Source organism: Lissotriton vulgaris, chromosome 5, assembly GCF_964263255.1.
Source record: "Lissotriton vulgaris chromosome 5, aLisVul1.2, whole genome shotgun sequence".
Taxonomy (NCBI): domain Eukaryota; kingdom Metazoa; phylum Chordata; class Amphibia; order Caudata; family Salamandridae; genus Lissotriton; species Lissotriton vulgaris.
The window spans coordinates 1,144,661,444-1,144,682,038 of record NC_141693.1 but is presented as its reverse complement, the minus strand read 5'-3'; positions in this window follow the sequence as shown (position 1 = coordinate 1,144,682,038).

Sequence of the window (20,595 nt, the reverse complement as noted above, 5' to 3'; positions counted from 1 at the left end):
ACTCATTTCTGAATAGCTACAGTAGCAGTCAACCTTTTAGCCTACAATAGCATTAACTCACCATCCTTTACAAAACCACTTTATTATGTTGATTATTAATTGTTTCTGAAATTAGTAAACAATTTGCTCAATAAACTCCTTTTGTACATGTAAGAGAACAGTTTTGAACAGAATTTCTAGTAATATGCAAAATATATATGTCTACATTAGGATAATAACTAGTTGTAAAGCAGAAGTTAAAAAACTATTCAAATGCACTTACGTTGTATTTATTGTTGAACTTTTCTTTGTTTTTCTTTTGGTGTTTAGTGTAGGCGTAATAAATGCTGTAAAGAAATATTAGAAAGCATTATTCGTGGGTATTTTACAAAAGTTCATATTAAATTATACTGTATATCAAGCAATAATAAAATGTAACAATCTTTATAATGCAACTGATTAGTACTTTTGAAAGCAGTTGTATGAAATATTTAGCGGCCTCATATACAGTACGCAGTATATAAAAAGCTTGTCTTAATTACCTGTAGACTATAATAGTGCTACATTATGTTTTGAAGTATTCATTTATTGTCATATTATTTAGAAAGTACTTTACATGAAGATGTCATTATATTATACATTTTAACAAGTTACAAACACAAGTAGTAATAGTTACAGTGAAAATGTAAGTTTTAAGAATTGATAAATGCTGTATGGATGCAGGATGGGCAATAATAGGTGAATGCTTGCTTGATAGATTAACGCATGATAATTGTATTTATTGATGAATGCTTGAATTATTAATGTTTGTATAAATGCATCAATACATGCATTATAACAATATGAATGATGGATATATATAGATGGAAAGATGAATGGATGAATGCATGGCATATGAAGTATGAAGACAGTATTGTATTTATAAATACATACACACTAAAGGCTTTTAAAGGTGCTCTCTTAATCCTTCTAGTCACTTAGTGTAATGGCTAACTAAAATTGTACAGCCTGCGATTACATTACCGAGAGTTTCTGACTGTAACAGGTCAGAGCCCGCCCTCCCAGTGGCTACGAACAAGGCCTGCTTAACATAAGTGATTACACCTCCTCCTGAAGGATGTCTAGCAGATTACCATCACATGGCCAAGAGTTTCAAAGCATCTACTGCATTGAAATTAATACTACGGCTTCCCCTTAGATCTGGGAATGCCATCCGTGCCCTGAAGCCTATTTGCCATCATTCTAGAAGAGAAATTTGATGTTCAAAAGGCGTGTTTCACATACAGGCTGGTCATACACATAAAGGTGGGCTACCTAAGGTGCACTACCAAAAATGGGTTTCACTATCATTATTTTAATAAAAGTAAAGAATTCTGAATTAGGGCTTTTCCTACTTCCCACATGTAGGTTATATAGAGGGGTATAGTCACCCTAGTGGTTGGTAGGCCATTAGCAAATTGATACTCTCCAGAGTACCCCCAATTGAGTATTTAATTTATGCTCCCTTCCCCCCCCCCCCTTTTACTACAGATATAATTTGTCTACCTGGGAATAGACGAAGGACAAAAAAGAGCAGTCAATGCAAGAACTAGGGAAGTATAGCAAAATTTGGCATCAAAACCTGCCTGTCTGTTGGTACTTCAACAAATGCAAATCCCAAATCATTGAAAAATTTACTTTCTCAATAACACGTGCAGGATTGTTAAACACTTTGCCAACTAACTCGCATTTCCTTTGACATAATATGGTCATTTCTGTGCCTCTGCAGGCTTCACCCTTGCTTTAGTTCACTGTGTTGTTAGACATTGGTACCAGTAAGGTACCAGCCTTTCAGGAGGAAGTTGTACAGGCAGTAGGTGGTCAGGTCCTATTTCTCTAGGAAGTTTACAAGTAGCTAAACTATCCAAGTGTCCCTTTGTGCCAATGCCATGTGTATGAAAGCACTTGCAGTAGCCAATGCTTGTTAGTGTCTGCTTGAACACTACTGCCGTCAGAGGTAACGTACATGACCAGGGATTTCAGGAGTAATGAGACTGACACTGAAAATAGTAATGCTGTCTTGTTTTTATTAACCTTAGAAATCACAGTGAGATTTTTAACCCTTCCATGCTAATGACAAGGTCACCTCATCATGGGTGTTACCTGCACTGTGCTGATGACGAGCTAACCTTGTCATGAACAATGGTAAAATAAAGATCCAGCACCAAGTGGCAAAACCCTTAGCAGCCAAAGTGTTATATGCAAGTGGGTGGATGTAATAGTATATGCAAGAATGATGTACAAATAAATGCATGCATGATAAATACTTGTGAATAGATGGAAAATTGTATAATTAGATGTGTGGGTAAATTGATTAGTAATGTAATGGTACAGCATTGTTAGATGCATAAATAGGTGAATGCATGTCTGATAAATGGGTGCATGATAATTGGATCAGTTGATAGATGGATGCATTAATGATGTATGTATAATTGCATGAATGCATGCATGATAGCTGTATGCATGATGGAGTAATGGATGGATAAATAGATGAATGGAGCTTGCATGTAAGTATGTTTAGATGCAAGTGGGTGGATTGATTAGTGAGAGCATTAACTGTATAAATAGATGCATGTATGATAAATACATGCATGATATATGTATAGGTAAATGTATAATGCATGCATTATGGTTGTTTGCATAATAGAAGTAAGGATAAATGTATGATGCATGAATTATGGCTGTTTGCATAATAAATGGTTGTATTGATGAAATCATGAATTGATGGTGTGTGAAAGTATTATGTATGCATGCAAATGGATTGAGATTAATGCATGTTCGAATTATGTATTAATAAATAAAATAAATAAAACCTGGTATAACTCTTATTTACAATATACATATAATACTTTATATATTATTAGTATATAATATGACAGTAATTTGTAGCCAAGCAACATACATGCATAAATGAATAAAATTAAGCACACTGCAAGTGCTCAGTTACACAATCCACATTTCTTTATTTATTTAATGAATGAGAGTTGCAAGCAACGATAAATAAATAATATTTTTTACCATGCAATATAATAATTTCCCTATTGATATATGCTTCATCCACGTTTATTATTGGGGCATTAAAAGCCTCATGTGTGAATGTTAATAACAATTGATTTGTAAAATCAAAATATATAAATAGCTGCAATTTTAAGGTAAGTACGAATTAGGGAGTTTAACTGCTTTTTCAATTCCTATTTGTTATATATGTATTATTTCTTAGCAGGCTAAGTGTTTATTGACGTTTTTTTTTAAGCTAGATGCATATTGTGTGCACTTTCATGGAGAACGATTCCAAAAAGGAAGAATAAGTGGGAGTGGTTAAGTTACGTGGATAACAGGAAGTGAATGGGAGGGAAGAGAGGCAAAGCAAGCAGCAAAGCAGCGAAGTCTAGCATCGTAATGTTAATGTTAGTAAGGAACTGTAGCCTGTGCTCAGCAGTGGTTATTGAAATAGCTGCAGCAGGTAGTAAAATAGAAATTGAGCGTGGAGCTGTTTGTTAAAGGATTTTGTTACGTGCTACAAGATAGAATCGAGAAGTAAGGTGAGTTAAAATAAAAACAACTATGGACTTTATATAGTCATCTGAAAAGTATTTTGCTGGTTGTTGAATTATAATATTCCGTTTAATTCGACATTGCTTAAATATATCGACAGCCTGTGATGTAAGCATTGTTAATGAATTAATTTCATGTAAAAAGACATATTAATGGTTGTGCGCGAATGCAGTCATTAATAATATGCATGTTACAATTATATTAGCGTTGTAATACATGCGTCCAGTTGTGTGTTTGACAGAATGTGTATGCATGCTTTTAAAAGATGTATTTGGAGGAGGAGGAACGCATTGCAGATTGTTTTTTTTTCAATGCACATCTTATTTTGTACATGCGCGACATAGTAAGCATAAATATGGACATGTACATTTTATGTCTACCGGGAATTTTTTTATTTGTTTTCGAAAAGGAGGTCTCGAAGTGGGTAGTGGGTGAATAAGCAGGCCCGAGTTGAGTAACAGCGGTGCTCAGTAACTTAATAGTTAACTGTTTGCAATGTGTTCAAGATTGGCTGAAATGTTACATTGAAACAAATCAGCCCGGGCGCCAGCCTTGTGGCGCCGAGTAGCTTTCAGACGAACGTTAGAATGGAACAGTAAAGACTGAAAGACCGTTACAGCAGTTAGCAATACCCCGGGGCACTTCCTTGAACACTTGCTGCTAATGGTGGTAACAGACCATTAAGGCCGGACTAAAATGTGTACGTGATCGGCAAAGCGCAGGAAGGCATCGGTAGTAGGTAGGTGAAAAAGAACCCTTAAAAGACTTCATTAAGTAAAGTACTTTTCATGTTAGTTTTTTTGCCAGTCATCGCATATTGAATGCTGCGTTACATCGGCTAATTTAGTATTTAGCCTTAAAAGCGACCTGTGTATATGGGCTTTTACGCTGCGAAGAGCACAATTATATGCTGAAAGAACCATGTTTAAGTCAACGCTATAGGTGACATGGTATCACTGTTGCATGCAGCTTTTACTTACTACACTGAAGTCCGTGTTAAATAGAAATGCAAGATTAATTTATTCAAATACGATAGTCTAAGAAAAAATGCTGTAAGACAGGCAAGTAGCGGTTATATTTTACAATGGGTTTGTTTTTGATTTTAAATAACTGCGTGTGCATGGCCTTAATAATAAGCATACTCCTTGTGTAATATTTTCTAATTCAGCACAACAGTTTTGCCGATTATAATATTTGCAGGCAAAACATCTAGTATTCGTGTACGGTAGAAGGTAGACTTAATGGCGGAAATGCTTAAAAGCTAGTATATTTTGCACAATAGAAAACGCTTTTGTTTTCATTATATCAAAGCTATACAAATGCCAGTAACATTACGGATATACTTTGCTGAATAGTGCCACATTAACTCACAATCGATTAACTGGAAAAATGGCTTGCAATGGCTTGTAGCTTCTCGAAGCACTCACAAACATATGAATATATTATTGAACATGGCGTTTATTCGTGCTGGCGCGCATACATGATTTAATAGTACAAAGCACACTCTTTGTATCTGTTTTAAATATAGAGTTGTGCATCTCATCGTAAATGAAACCTGCATGCAAAATATCTAAATATCAATTAAGGTAAACCAAAACTGCGGGGCACTAAATAGAGTAACGAGTAAAAAAAATTATAAAATGCTAGGTGAAGTCCGCATTATCTACAAGTGTCACAGATTACTTTATCTAAATACGGTTGTCTAATTAAAGGCGCTATGAAAAAAAACAACGAGCGGCTTTATTTTTTAAAATGGACTCGTTGTTGTCTATTGCTAAGTCGACACTACGGGTGACATGACTGCACCCGTAGTATGCAGCTTACACGCACTTGGGTGAGGTCCGCGCTTTTTTAATTGCTACAGATGACTTTATTTAAATACAGTGGTATCAGCAAAGGTGCTATAAGACAGACAACCAGCGGCTGTATTTTTTAAAATGGGCTCGTTTTGCTTATTAATTGCTGCGTAGCTTTATTTTGCATTGAGAGCCGCCATACTGGCGCCTGTTAACATGGGCTTCCGCAGTGTAGGAAGCAGAATGATACAACAAGGAGCGGTTATATTTTTAAACGCGTTTGCTGTTGCTTTCAAATAACTGCGTGTGCACGGCCTTAATTAAAAGCACACTCCCTGTGTAATATTTTATAATTCAGCACAATAGCTTTGCTGAATATGATATTTGCAGGCGAAACATCTAGTATTCGTGTACGGTAGAAGGTAGACTTAATGGCGGAAATGCTTAAAAGCTAGTATATTTTGCACAATAGAAAACGCTTTTGTTTTCATTATATCAAAGCTATACAAATGCCAGTAACATTACGGATATACTTTGCTGAATAGTGCCACATTAACTCACAATCGATTAACTGGAAAAATGGCTTGCAATGGCTTGTAGCTTCTCGAAGCACTCACAAACATATGAATATATTATTGAACATGGCGTTTATTCGTGCTGGCGCGCATACATGATTTAATAGTACAAAGCACACTCTTTGTATCTGTTTTAAATATAGAGTTGTGCATCTCATCGTAAATGAAACCTGCATGCAAAATATCTAAATATCAATTAAGGTAGAACAAAACTGCGGGGCACTAAATAGAGTAACGTGTAAAAAAAATTATAAAATGCTAGGTGAAGTCCGCACTATCTACAAGTGTCACAAATTACTTTATCTAAATACGGTTGTCTAATTAAAGGCGCTATGAAAAAAAACAACGAGCGGCTTTATTTTTTAAAATGGACTCGTTGTTGTCTATTGCTAAGTCGACACTACGGGTGACATGACTGCACCCGTAGTACGCAGCTTACACGCACTTGGGTGAGGTCCGCGCTTTTTTAATTGCTACAGATGACTTTATTTAAATACAGTGGTATCAGGAAAGGTGCTATAGGACAGACAACCAGCGGCTGTATTGTTTAAAATGGGCTCGTTTTGCTTATTAATTGCTGCGTAGCTTTATTTTGCATTGAGAGCCGCCATACTGGCACCTGTTAACATGGGCTTCCGCAGTGTAGAAAGCAGAATGATACAACAAGGAGCGGTTATATTTTTAAACGCGTTTGCTGTTGCTTTGAAATAACTGCGTGTGCACGGCCTTAATTTAAAGCACACTCCCTGTGTAATATTTTATAATTCAGCACAATAGCTTTGCCGAATATGATATTTGCAGGCGAAACATCTAGTATTCGTGTACGGTAGAAGGTAGACTTAATGGCGGAAATGCTTAAAAGCTAGTATATTTTGCACAATAGAAAACGCTTTTGTTTTCATTATATCAAAGCTACACAAATGCCAGTAACATTACGGATATACTTTGCTGAATAGTGCCACATTAACTCACAATCATATAACTGGAAAAATGGCTTGCAATGGCCTGTAGCTTCTCGAAGCACTCACAAACATATGAATATATTATTGAACATGGCGTTTATTCGTGCTGGCGCGCATACATGATTTAATAGTACAAAGCACACTCTTTGTATCTGTTTTAAATATAGAGTTGTGCATCTCATCGTAAATGAAACCTGCATGCAAAATATCTAAATATCAATTAAGGTAGACCAAAACTGCGGGGCACTAAATAGAGTAACGTGTAAAAAAAAATATAAAATGCTAGGTGAAGTCCGCACTATCTACAAGTGTCACAGATTACTTTATCTAAATACGGTTGTCTAATTAAAGGCGCTATGAAAAAAAACAACGAGCGACTTTATTTTTTAAAATGGACTCGTTGTTGTCTATTGCTAAGTCGACACTACGGGTGACATGACTGCACCCGTAGTATGCAGCTTACACGCACTTGGGTGAGGTCCGCGCTTTTTTAATTGCTACAGATGACTTTATTTAAATACAGTGGTATCAGCAAAGGTGCTATAAGACAGACAACCAGCGGCTGTATTTTTTAAAATGGGCTCGTTTTGCTTATTAATTGCTGCGTAGCTTTATTTTGCATTGAGAGCCGCCATACTGGCGCCTGTTAACATGGGCTTCCGCAGTGTAGGAAGCAGAATGATACAACAAGGAGCGGTTATATTTTTAAACGCGTTTGCTGTTGCTTTCAAATAACTGCGTGTGCACGGCCTTAATTTAAAGCACACTCCCTGTGTAATATTTTATAATTCAGCACAATAGCTTTGCTGAATATGATATTTGCAGGCGAAACATCTAGTATTCGTGTACGGTAGAAGGTAGACTTAATGGCGGAAATGCTTAAAAGCTAGTATATTTTGCGCAATAGAAAACTCCGTTTCCGTCACATTATATCAAAGCTATACAAATGGAAGTAACATTACAGAAATATTTAACTGAATAATGCCACATTGACGCACAATTATGTCACTTAGAAAATGACTTTCAATGAACTGTAGCTTCTCGAAGCACTCACCAACATATCAACAAATTATTACTAGCGTTTCGTCGTGCAAGCGCGCATACATGATTTAACAGTACAAAGCACAGTCTTTGTATTTGTTTAAGATATAGTGCTCTACTAACTCTCTGTAAAGACCTGCATGCACAATATCAGGTGATCAATTTGGTCAGACTAGACTGCGTGCCAGTAAATAAAGTAACGAATTTAATGAATTATTGAATGCTGGTACATTAATAGCAGCAAATAATATTAAAAAATACGCAAATAAAAGCTTACCTTTAAATGCAAAGAATTGGTAGATCAGCAGCGAAGTCCAGTACGAAGCAAATAAGTATCCGAACGTAGGTTGTTGTTCTCAGCAACAGAGGGTCTGTGTAACAACTCGTAAAGTCCCAACATAAGTATCGGCTGCGATCAGATACCAAGCGTTAAAAGCAATAAAATGCAAGGCTCACAGGACTAACAAATACTTCAGTGCCGTGAGAAAGTCGGCTAAGTGCGAAAAAACATGTCTGGCACTTCTCAATGTAAATTAAAAGGGCAAAGGGGACTGTTCTTTTTAAACAGTTTCGTTTCTTTGAATGCATGCCGTGAGTTTCAGTTTTAAACACTTTCGTTTCTTGTAATACATGCTTGAGTTTCATTTCGTATTTGTAAAATATAACTTAATGAATGTATATTAGTTGTTTACCATAAGTCTTAGAATGCTTTATGTAAATGGATATATTTTTAAAGTTATGCATGCGAAAATATATACAAAATGGATTTGAAAATGTATAGACGTAAAACATTTTGGTAAAATGCTGTCGGCAGTTTTTTGTTGTGATGCCTTTAATATGAGGCACATGCATTCACTTGAACTTTTGAATGAAGGCCTTTTACAAACATCCCGCTGAGTTATTGTATCGCTGTATGTAAAGTGAACGTATGCCTTATTCTAAGAATATCGCTGCTAATGTTTTATGGAGCTTTGTATTCAGCGATAACTAGTTCCAACATTTTTCACTCATTACACGCATAAGTAGATGCACCATATTAGAAATGTTAAACTCCTAAAACAAAGAAGGCGATGCCATGTGGCACATGAAACTACAAGTGGTGTGACTAAGCCTGGGTGTTTTAACCAGAATGCAAGTATGCAAACTTCAACATTTGAAACTAGACCATCGAGGAACATACCGACGAGATATATAATTGCTGCGTGTAAAATAAACGTATGCTATGTAAATCTGTAAAGCTTCTTGTTTACGATGTAAAAACAGGCCGAAGAAATTAGTTGCTAGGTATAAAGTGAAAGTATGCCACGTTAAATATCTGTAAAGCATTTTCTTTCACATGTAAACACGATCTTTAAGAGGGTGAAGACTACGTTTTTTAAAACTTACTATTTCAATTTGCAGCATGTTACTGTAAAGCTTTTTCTTTCAGATATCAATCAAGGCCTCAAAAGTTAATGCCAACGACGTATTTAAAAAGCGCTATTTTTTATCGCATTATGTATAATGCCAGTACCTTCAATATATAATGCAACACTATAAATACTATAATCTTTTTCTGTAAATATAAAGCCAAAGCACAACATTTCTAAATCTCATTACACAAGCAGACATAGCATCGCCGCAGACATAGTGCCGCCGCAAAGCACATTTTGAAGTGCTATTGTTATTTCCGACTGTTTACACCTACTAAATAACACCATGTCGATAACTGTAGGGGCGAGAAAAGAATGTGTAAACGAATTCATGCAAGTAGATACCTGCAGGCTTTAAAGTCTGTAGCAAACTGCTTACGAAAAGAAAATCAAAATAATGTTAATGTAGACAGAAGCAGTACATCAAAAGTGTTTTATTATTTTTGAGAATATTGTACTGTAAGTAAAGGCACTCTAAGACAAGCAACGAGCGACTGCATATACATGGTATCTTTGTCGCTTTTAAATTGCTGCGTGTACATTCACTCGCTTTGTTTGGAGCCCCCCAATAATGGCGGATGTTAGTAAGATAGGCTGATGCGCTCTAGAAAGCACAATTACAAGCAGAAACAACCATAAGTAAAGTCAACAATACAGGTTAAATCGCCCACTGTTGCCTGCTCCTTTTACGCACTCGAGTGAAGTCGGTGCTAAATAAAAAGCAAGTGATTACTTTAGTTAATGTTTTTGAGTGAAGTAAACGTATGCTTGTATGCCACATTTTATATTTGTAAAATATAACACAATAGCACAGAGAAAGAAACACAATATTACTTTATATATTTTATGTTGGAAAATGCCCATTGTTAAACGGTCAGTAGAAATAAACACGTTCAGCTCTAAGACAAGAAACGAAAGTGATGGTAGAAAGACACATGATATTCTAATTATTTCGTATTGAAATGTGACCCTGGATGAGAGTGAACAGTGAAATAAACACACTATGGGCTAAAACGACATAAGCTCGTTGTAGCTTTTAACTTGCTGCTTGTGCATGGCCTAACTTTGCATTAAGCACCTGCAAATGGCGCTCTAGTCGAAAACAACATGCGCTCATTGTTTCTTTTAACATGGGGCATATGCATGGGCTCACTTTGCATTCAGCCCCGCCATAATGGCGCCTGTACTCTAACATTAGCTCGCGCCGTTCTTGGGTGCTGCTTTCACGCAATGGCGCCTGGATTCGAACAATAACTCCCGCCCTTCTTGGGTGCTACTTTCACGCACTCGAAAGGCTGTATTTAAAATGTGGTCTGTGTTGAAATGTGACCCTGGATGAGAGTGAACAGTGAAATAAACACACTATGGGCTAAAACGACACTTGCTTTTAACATCGTGCATCTGTTATTTAAAATGTTTGATTGTTGCTGATTGCTGCGTGTTATAATGGCGCCCTAGTCGAAAACAACATGCACTCATTCTTGCTTTTAACATCGTGCATCTGTGCTGTTTGATTGCACGCAGTCGGACGGGTATATTTTAAATGTTTCATTGCTGCGTGTTATAATGGCGCTCTAGTCGAAAACAACATGCGCTCATTCTTGCTTTTAACATCGTGCATCTGTGCTGTTTGATTGCACGCAGTCAAACGGGTATATTTTAAATGTTTGATTGCTGCGTGTTATAATGGCGCTCTAGTCGAAAACAACATGCGCTCATTCTTGCTTTTCACATCGTGCATCTGTGCTGTTTGATTGCATGCAGTCGGACAGGTATATTTAAAAGGTTTGATTGCTGCGTGTTATAATGGCGCTTTAGTCGAAAACAACATGCACTCATTCTTGCTTTTAACATCGTGCATCTGTTATTTAAAATGTTTGATTGCTGCGTATCACGTGAATGTGTGCCTTGTGCCCCATACTTCGTGTTCAGAACAACCACACTCTAGTCTAAGACGAGAAACACAGGAAACGAAAGTGAAAGAACGATCACACCAAGAAAGAAACATTGTCGGTTAAGGCAAGCTCACACAAAGAAAAAAGAAACATTGTAAAAGAAACTGGAGGCTGAAGGCAAAAAGCTCGTGCACGCAGCTCAATCCACCCAAGGATAAGCTCGTGACAGTTTTGTGTCCCTCATTCCCCCGTGTCAGGTAGCTATAAGTCTCCAGCCTGGACGCATCCTTCGGATGCTATTTCCAGGCGAGACCTAATAAAATAAAAAGGAACAAAAAAGCCTTCGGGCGCCTCACTTGTTAAATGTTAGCGTGTTTGTCTCTCAGCCATATCAGGTGCGCAGTCTACCTTAGTGTTCCACGGTGGTCAGCAGTCCTACGGGAACCTCGTATAGCGAGAAAATACTTATTCCCTCATTACGACCGTGTACGCAGAATAAATCTTTCAGGAAACTCCTCAGAGCGTTTACACCGTGTGCCTTTCCTTCCAGCAGCTGAATTCATTTCGCCGCGTTCTGTGATCCCGTCCCCAGAGTGCTGATCTAGCATCTTAGCGACTCCAGGTACGTTTGAATGCAGAAATGTTGCTTGTTTTAGCAGTTTATGCTCAATTCCATTACTTTCCGTCTCCGCTTCTGCCTTCTCCCTCATTAGCCCACTGTTTCGCAGCAATGAACCACAGAGTGCAATAGCAGACCCCCACATCATCAGAGAGTCGGATTTTAATAACACCCCTTCAATTTACCTACAAGCTGGTAAGATAGCTCAGTGGCCTGTGCACCGACTTTGGATGCCTAGGCATAAGTTGCCTTTTGCAGTTTCACATTCTGTCAACCCTATTACACCCTTTCTGAGCTAAAAAACAAAACATTGTGCGTTGCGCTGCGCAGTAATTCATGATACATGTTTCTTTAAGATGCCTTTTGTGTAGAGCAGCCTAATGGTGCTGGTAAGCTTAGTTGAACTGAGATGCATGTTAATTAGGTGTCTCCAGTATAGGTCCAAAACCCACACCAGATGTTGAGGACAGCCTCCGGCTAGTAAATGAGCTGTTCACCTTCCTCCCTGCCACGGGACGGTTCAGAGACGATCTGATGTAGGCTCCAAAAAGCAGTGCCGTCTTAAGCTAACCTATGGGCACACTAGGCAGCTGCCCGTGGGCCTAGGAGCATAGGAGCCATAGGCAGACCAGAATTTAACACTAATTTTCTGTTAAACATTTTTATTCCTGTGAGTGGTTGTGTAGGAAGGGCCCAGTGCACTGCTTTGCCCTGGAGCCTATAATGCTGTGAAGACAGCCCGGCCAATAAGATGAACTGAGAAAGGCAGAGCAAAATCTGGACCTGATGAATTTCTTAATGGGTCACCCTAAAACTGTAAAACAGACTGAGTTAATTTGTCCCCAGGCAAGCAACATGAATGAAGAACACAGACCAAAACAGACAACTGCCAAAAACACCAAACAAGAGAAGGGATGGGAAACTGGCCCGCATCCTTTCAGCCGTTAAAGAAACTTGTAATGCTCCGAAGTCCAAAACTGATATTGTAAAGCTGGACCTCAGTGTTCATAAAGCTGACCAGCAAAAGTGATCAACCACAGCACCGAGACCAAATGCCTTAATTACTTACTGGAAATCTACATTACTCCAATTGGTCTTTCCTCATCGCAGTACTTAATAATTGAGTAATAATCCTTCACCTCGCAAACGGTCACCACTTTCCAAGCTTTTTTGCAATACCGCCTCTTTTTCTTCCTCATCTTATTCCTTGCTCATTGAGGGTTTCCACAAGCAGTAGGCCTTCATCACGGTCTGATAGAAACAGTCAGCAACATACACCACCCAGACAACTTCAAACCTGGGTGCAGATAAACCATACTTATTTAATTATTGCAACCTGATGAAACAAATGTATCATAAATGCAATGACGATTTAAGAAATCTTTATTAGGTTAAAAATTAATCTGAATTCCCAAAAAATCATTGAACTTGCTTTGTGACCTCCCTTCTGAGAAACAAAGGAAGACATGAGCAGTTCAAGGGGCAGTCTGCAGCTGTCTGAGAAAGGAACTCCTTTGGGAGGAGGAAATATCCTGCATAGAAAACACCTCTACTGACAGAGCAAGCAAAAGATGAGAACCGATACTTCACCCACTCAAGGAAAAGTCAAAAGGGACACAGACTATTTTGATTAAACAGTTTTATTGGGTTTTATCAACTACTAGCAGCCCGTCCCGACGTTGTCCGGGATCAATCAGGCTCTCAAACATCACCGCTCCTCCCCACGCTCCTGCACGCTGCAACCCCACACTCACCGACCTCAGCCCACCGCGGGCGCCGCCGCTCCTCAATTCACCGCTCCTGTCCGCTCCAAGCTGCCAAATCACCGCTCCTGTCCGCTCCACGCTGCCAAACTTCACCGCTCCTGTCCGCTCCACGCTGCAAGCCCACCGCGGGCACCGCCGCTCCTCAGCCACTGCAAACTTTACCGCTCCTCCCCGCGCTCCTGGCTGCCGCTTCTCCCCACGCAGATGTCAGCACGCACGTCGTTAGCGCACACGGCCGGCGCTACTTCCAAGGGACTACTTTTTTTTTATCGTCAATTTTTTAAATAACGTTGTTTTTTTTAATTTATATAGCCTATGTCCATCTGCAGACCCTCACGATTCTAATGATGTATCGGGTGTGTGTATTGGCACTGTGGTTCCCGAGTTTACCCGCCTCAAAGGTTCAAAGTTCTTGCTTTATTATAGTAGTATAGATATAGATAGACATGAGCAGTTGCAGCAAGAGGAGAACAAAAATGGGTGGCATTCTTATGTAGACATTAGCAATTGTAGCAGGATAAGAACAAAACTGGTAGCAATCTTCAGATACATTAAAATATCTATACATGAAAGAAACCAAGGTTCAGTACCTCCAGAAACAATAGGCTAGGACTGAATTGCATTGGCTCATAATGATGTAAAATGTTAGAATCATTTAGCTATGTGCTGCCATTTAAAAATGGTCTCCCTATGTGTCCTTAAAAGAAGAGGGGGACCCAATGAATTATGGGGATGGGTTGCAGAACTTGGAAAAAGAAACCAGGGGAGCACAAGCGATAATGGTATAATGCTGTGAAACAGAAATTGGAGGGGTTTGCGGAGCAGGTGTGCACTCTATTGGAGCAGGTGTGAAATCTGGTGAGTAGGCACCTGGACACCTAGCTTGCCACTTGCCTGTGGCCACCAGTTCCTGCTTGTTCCAGACTGATCCAGTGACACTGCAGCTGCTCGGGTTTTCCCGCTGGTGCTTTCCAGACCAGGTTTTTCCACTCACTTTTCTTCCTGCCAGCAGAAGTCCCAACCACCCCAGGACCTACTTAATGCAGGCCTCAGTGCAACCGTGCAGAGGACACATGCAACAGGCATGTCAAAGGCAAGCCAATCTGTGCCCACCTACGCCACGACCACTGGCCCTCCCGAAGATATACCATTGCTGAGCTCTATACCCTCGACCCTGGATGCCACAACAAACACTGCCACTGTGCCGACCCAAGCTCCACGGTAGGACCTTTCACCTGATCCCATTGCTAATTCACCTTCCACTGCACACACACAAGTCCACTCACCAGCCCCACTCCGAACACCACCTGAACAACAAAAAACAACTTGCATGCTCCCTTCTTAACACACGCTCACTATGCAGGCATTCCACTGAATTATGGGATCTCATCGCCAACCTTGCACCTGACATAGTGAACCTCACTGAGACTTGGCTCAAACCCACATCGGCCATAGGCTTTGCCACAGCAGTCCCTGACGAATATAAAATCCCTCACCAGGATCACACCAAGAAGCCAAGAGGAGGAACAGACATCATCCACAAAGAGACCATACAGTGTACCACCAACAATACCACCAACGCCATGGAACATCTCAACTTCAAGCTCTACACAGACGACAAGACAACCATCAGAGGTACCCTTGCATTCCTACCCCCAGGCCTGTGCTCCAGCTTCTACAACACCACTGCAGACTTCATTGTGTCCCTAGCCTTAGACTACAAGGAGTGCATCTTCCTCTGAGACCTACATTTCCACATCAACAACTACAATGACAAAACACTGCATACCTTCTTGACAGTATGAGAAGCCTCAGATTGAACCAGATCATTCACAACTCTGCACACACTGCAGGACACATGCTGGGCCCAATTTTCTCCTTTAGCAACTGCATTAAATACAGCCATGTCACAGAATTCACATGGACTGATCACTCCATTGTCCACTTCAGCTCCTCCAGCCCCTGCCCTGCCACCCCCAAGATGACCGACACCCCCCCACCAGAGGTGGAACTAAATCACAGAGACCAGCTGGGCAAATGTTTTCAACACCTCTACCTCCTGCTACCTCCACCAACCTCGAACAGGGAGTAAAAATGTCAACGCCTGGTTCACCCATTGCGCATACAGCATCATCCCCATCAATAGCAACATCCAGGGAAAATCCTCCAAAGAGGCCAGCTGGTACACCCATAAATTCAGAACAGCAAAATGAGACAGCAAACAGTTGGAGAGGAGATGGAGCACCAGCAAAGACACCTCCCACAGGGCAGCCTTCAAGACTTCCCTCAGCCTCTACCACCACCTGCTGAGGGCAACAAAGAAGAAAGCCACGCATTGAAATCAGAGCCAACAACACCAAGGAACTTTTCAACATCGTTAAGGAATTCCCCAACCTGATTGTCAGAGAAAACAACATCACAACCACGCAGGAGCTGTGCGACAAACTCACCCACGTCTTCCATGACAAGATCACAACCATACCTAGAAACTTCAAGCCCCAACCCACACCTATGGACTTCCTCCACAGACAAGAAATCACTGTAACAGACACGAACCACACACTGACCACCTGAACATCCTCTCACCCTGGACACCAACTCCACCATCAAATCCACCCATACAGGAGCTCTCACAGACCCATGCCCACACCACATCTTCAACCTCTGAAACCAAAGGATTGGCAAGGAATTCACCACCCTACTCAACACCCCTATCACCATCGCAACATTTCCCAGTGCATGGAAACACGCTGAAGTCAGACCACTACTCAAAAAACCCTCCATCAACGGAGCGAACTCCAAAACTACTGCCCAATCTCCCTGCTCCCATTCCCAGAGAAGGTACTGGAAAAGATCATCAACAATCAACTCATAACACACCTGGAGCAGAATCAGCTACTTGACACCTCTCAATCCGACTATACCAGCAATCACAGCACCAAAACAGCCCTGATCGTAACAACCACCAATGACAGCTGAACCCCCCCTTGACTGAGGAGAAACAGCAACTTTGATCCTCCTCGACCCCTCAGCAGCTTTCGGTACAGTATTCTACCACACACTGATCAAAAGACGTCACCACATTGGCATCGTAGGGGAGTCGCTTAGATGGATCACCTCCTTCCTCACTGGAAGAACCCAGATGATCCACCTCCCACCTCTGAACCCAAGGAGATCTCCTGGGCTGTCCCCCAGAGCTGATTCCTCACCCCTATGCACTTCAACGCTTATATGGCCCGCTGGCCAACATCTTTACATCTCACGGTCTCAACATAATTTCCTATTCAGACGACACTCAACTCATCCTCTTACTCACTGATGGGCCACCACCACCAGAACCATCTTCCACAGATGCATGACCAATGTCACCAACTGGTTGAAGAACAACTGGCTGCAGCTGAACACAGACACGAAAAAATTACTGATCTTTGGCAACAGCAGAAACACATGGAAAGACTCCTGGTGAGCCTCAGACCTAGGACCCTCAAACACTACCTCCAACCACACCAGAAACCGAAGATGTCATTAACAACAAACTCACCATGAAATCACAGATCAATGTTGTCTCTTCTGTCTGCTTCCTCACTCTGCGCATGCTATGTAAGGTCTTCAAGTGGCTATCCCTACACATGAGACGCACCGTGACACAAGTCCCCATCACCAGCCTACTGGACTATGGCACTGCCCTCTAATTAGGTATGCCACACACCTTCTACAGAGACTTCAGACCATACAGAATGCTGCAGCCAGACTCATGCTTGGCCTTCCCCAATGGACCCACATCACACCCCACCTCAGGATACTCCCCTGACTCACCGCACAGAAGAGATGCCAAATAAAGCTACAAGCACACAAGGCTCTACACAACCAAGGACATTCCTACATTAACCAATGCCTGAACTTCCACCAACCATCAGGAAGACTACTCTCCACCTCCATTTCCCTTGCCCGTACCCCCAACATCTACTGAAGCAGTATTGAAGGACGCTCCTTCTCCCACATTACAGCAAAGACTTGGAACAGCCTCCCCATGCACTTCCGGACCATCAACTCACTTCTGGAATTCCAAATTGCCCTCAAGACCTTGCTGTTCAAATAAGCCTCCGGGGCCTGAAAGCACCTGGGTACTCTATCGGGTGATTAGCTATGCTTTATAAATCCTGATTGATTGATTGAGATGGAGGGTAATCGGGGGCCTGAGGCCTTTCAATTTTACATGGTGAAGGAGGGAGGTCTTCTCCTGCCAGTTCTTTTTACTGTATAAGCATAGTGTCCCATGCAGTGTCTATATGGTGGTGGCGTATATGAAAGGCCTCCTCCCAAGGCGGTGCAGAGATTTCTGCCTTTCCCCATCTAAGCATAGCCTTGCAGCATTCGGAGAGAGCAGGGGGTGTTGGGCCCTCCAGTGCATGGTTAGTAGATGTATCGGCAACAGGAGGGCAAGGTTGGTGAAGCGCACCCGTACCTTGAGATTTTTTTGTCTGTGGAAAAACCTCAGGCAGTAGCCTCCCTTAAATTTAACGTGATGAGTTCTGTGACAGTGGTCAATGAAGCATGTACTGCGTGCCAAAAACCGTCTCTGCTGGGGCAGGACTAGAGCATGTGCTGAAAGTTGGCAACCTGGGTGAGACATCTAGGACAAGTGAAATGGGCTGCGGGGAACATATGGTTTAGTTGAGGGGTTGTAGGAAAAGCCCTGTGAAGTACATATATTTGATGTTTTAAAAAGAAGCATTCCTGGGAACAGCATTAGGGGGACTCAGGGGCTCTAGACCACTCGGTGTTGTGAAGAGGTCTTGTTAAGTCCTCCCACAGACAACGAGGGTGAACCAGAGAGATGTCCATGTGTTCCCTAATGGCTTTGTAAAGCCATGTGATGAGATGTCAACCTCCCCCATGAGGCATAGAGTATGTATTACCACATGGTAAGGTGGTTTGTCCTACAGTGTTCCCCATAATGATTAGAGTGCCACAAGCAATAGCATGTATTTTGGTAACTGTATCACTGGAATAGTATAGTCCTGAGGAATTTGCTCGAATGTAAAGATCTGGGCATCTTGGAAGAGGTCTCCCACCGTTTCCAAGGAGTGTGTTTACAATTCCAACAGTTGCTTATCTGTAAGTGGACCTAATGGTTCCGGTAGGCTTTGGAGGAGTATTTTCATGGAGTATGGGGTGATTTTTCTTGTGAGCTGGAAAACCCTAGTTAGACATTTTCGGGCTATTCACCCATGTAGAGACTAGGAGCAATGTTTCTTGATAGTGGGGTGTAAGAGCTAGCGTATTATATAGGAGGAGAGTGAACCGTCTCCTGTGCTTGCTCATAGAGGTTGGTTCTTGCGAGCCATCGGGATACTGACTGGAGCTGTGCAGCTAAGTTAATATGTTTTCTAAGGATGACGCCCCTAGCCTACCTGTGAGAAAGGAGGAGCATTGCTGTTGAGACAGCACTGTGTAGTCTGGGAAAATCAATATGCAACAGATTTCACATTTCAGCGGAGCGGCATGTCTAGCTGCTTGTAGGACAGAATCCCTGTCTTTGTAGTGAAGCATCTTTGCCACCACTGGCCAAGGGGTGTTCCAGGTGGAAGTCTGCAGCAGGGTACCCGGTGTGCTCTTTCCCTTGGGAAATGTTGGGGGAGGGATTATGTTGGTGTGAATGTCTTCACCCACCCCTCTAGGAATTCAACCATCGCTTGGTATCCTTCTGCACCCTCTGGGAGACCAACCACCCAGATGTTGTTTTGCCAGGCCATCCCCTCAGCATCCTACTGGCAATATTCCAACCTTTGTTTTAGTTTGTGGAGATCCTGTGTGGACTTGCCTTGATCTGCCAAACAGGGCGTCATCTCCAAGAGGCAATGCTCAGCATCAGTGACCCTAGAGGCTAAGTTCCGCTGGTCTTCATGGAGGAGTCCAAACTCTACTAGAATTTCCTCTATACATGGTTCGACAGCTGTGCGTGAGGTCTTGATGGAATGTAATATCGTTTTTCGCTTATTTTGGGGCTGTGGAGGTACCAGGTCACCACATTCCAGCCAATTCAATGTTCGAGGTGTCGGTGAGGGTGGGCAGGATTGGCTCCTGGTTCTCTTTTGTCTGCCCATAGTGGCTGCATCCAGAAGGCCTCAGGTAAATGTCCCTGACAGACTGGGGAATTAGGCAGTTGGAGGGCCTCCTTAGATGCAAGCGGCAGGCACGCCCATTCAGATGGGCAACCTGTGAGCCACTAGGGTATTAGGTGATTGGAGGGGGCCTCAATCCAGGCCTGAACTTTAACTCCTAAGAGCTATCGAGATTCAGAATGAGAAGGACATTTCCTCTTCTTTAGCAAAGGTCGAAATAGCTCTTTAAAGAAAGTTGTGCTGGAAAGAGAAGACAAATCTGCCATTACATGAGCCTAAATATTGATGACAGAGAAGGAAACACTTCTCCGAATTTCTTCGATGAGTTGAATGCCTCTAAGAAAACATTCCTTATAGTTGGGCCTTTCCATGAGTCTCTCAAACAAAGGTAACACAAGTAAAACCCAATAGTAGATTTCTGTATGGGTATAGAAATCTTAAGATTTTATGCCCAAGTAACTTCAAAGACAGAAGGACTCGGCAAGAGATACATGAAAGGATAAAGTGAGCATTTGATCAAATGTTGCCCAAAAAATTCTACTGCAGGAATAATAAAAATGCATTCAGGAGAAACATCCTATTTCCTCGTTCCAAAAATAAGCTAGGCAACCGGTCTTCCAGAACTACTAACTACTCCAAGTTGAAGACTTTGAACTGAGAACCTCGTGGATTGTGGGGAGCAAACCCAAAACCACAAATTCAGGTGCCCAGGAATTAACTACCAAGGTAATCTATCGCCTTGTGACTTGTATGCATGTATCAGAGACTGCTTGAGAGGAAAGGCACTGATTAATTTACAAGAATACTTGCTTCAAAGCAAAACAGTGGACC